Source organism: Miscanthus floridulus, chromosome 5, assembly GCF_019320115.1.
Source record: "Miscanthus floridulus cultivar M001 chromosome 5, ASM1932011v1, whole genome shotgun sequence".
Lineage (NCBI taxonomy): Eukaryota > Viridiplantae > Streptophyta > Magnoliopsida > Poales > Poaceae > Miscanthus > Miscanthus floridulus.
The window spans coordinates 54,661,221-54,662,652 of record NC_089584.1 but is presented as its reverse complement, the minus strand read 5'-3'; the positions used below and the strand labels follow the sequence as shown (position 1 = coordinate 54,662,652).

The 1,432-nt window shown below is 43.0% G+C and overlaps 1 non-coding gene across 1 annotated transcript; it reads left to right on the top strand.

Annotated features, from left to right (window-relative positions):
* Positions 1-1,034: 1,034 nt before the first annotated feature.
* LOC136455694 (small nucleolar RNA R71) lies at positions 1,035-1,141 on the top strand. The gene has a single exon (XR_010759174.1). It is a non-coding gene; the product is annotated as a small nucleolar RNA R71 (small nucleolar RNA).
* Positions 1,142-1,432: the final 291 nt, after the last annotated feature.

Genomic DNA, 1,432 nt, shown 5'->3' with positions numbered 1-1,432 from the left:
CACTTGTTGATGATGTCCTTGATGTACTTGGCATAGGAAGGTACATGCAAGACGTCCATTAGGGGGATGCTTACATGTATCTTCTCGATCATCTCAACAAAATGAGCGAATTGCTCATCCACGGCCTGCTTGCGGTTCCTTGTGGGAAATGATAGGTAGCTGCTATCAACAAAGTCCTTTGGTGCTATCTCCTCTTCTTGTTCTTTTCTTTTGTCGAAGGTTTAGCCTCCTAGCGCTTTTTTGCCTTTCCTGTAGACTGGTTAGGGTTTGGTGGATCACGAGTGGTCTTACCACCCCACGTGGTCACCGCTTTTACATTTTCATGAGAATTTTTAGGTTGAGTAGGAATTTTTCCATTACTATAAATAGGAATTGCGGCAGCTATTTGAGCTAGTTGTCTTTCTATCATTTTATTAAAGCTCAATTGTTTTTTAATAGCAGAAGTTAAACCTTCGATTTGAGAATTTATATTTTTGAGAATTTTATCATTGGTTGTAAGCTTTTTAGTTAGACTTTCATTATTTTGGCTTGGCCAAATACCAAGTCTTTTAGTGAAGGCTGATTCAAATTGTAATTTGAGTTGTAGTTCAAATTACCATGTGGGCAGGGCTGGTTGTTCCACCTGTTATTATGTGGTTGGTGAAACCTGTTGTTGATGAAGGCAGCTTCTTCGTGGGTTTCTAGGCAATCATTCCCTGAATGGCCAACATTGCCACAGACCTCACATGTCATGTGTGAATCCATGGCTTGGATGGTGCCCATCATGGCATCTTTAACTTGGGCCCATTCCTCTAGTCTTTTCATCAATAAATCTATTTTTGCGGAAAGCATATCTGTCTCCTTCACAGTATGCATTCCTTTTTTGTGTTTTCCTTTCCTCCCCCTAGCTTTGATTTGACACCATTTTATTGATGAGAGTCATGGCTCCATCAATAGTGAGGGAAAGGAAAGCGCCTCTTGCAGCAGCGTCGATGTGGCCCGTAGACATGGGTATTAATCCATCATAAAAAATTTGGAGCACTAACCAGTTTTCAATCCCATGGTGCGGGCAAGCTTGGATGTAGTCCTACAGCCTCTCACATGCCTCGAGAATGGTTTCCATGGAGCTTTGTTGGAAGTTTGAAATTCATCCCCTTAGGGCATTGGTTTTGCCTATGGGGAAGAACTTGGCGAGGAACACCATAGAACATTTGTCTCACGTCTTGATAGATTCCTTTTCCTTGTAAAACCACTGCTTCACCTTCCTTGAGAGGGAGAAGGGAAACAAGCGGAGCCTGATGCTCTCAAGTGAGATGTCCTTGATGATGATCATGTCGCATAACTCAAGGAAGTGATAGAGATGCACGTTCGCATCCTCGCTTGGCAAACCATGGAATTGGTTTGCCTGCACCATCGTGATGAGGCCAGTGTGGAGCTCAAAGTTCCCATCCCC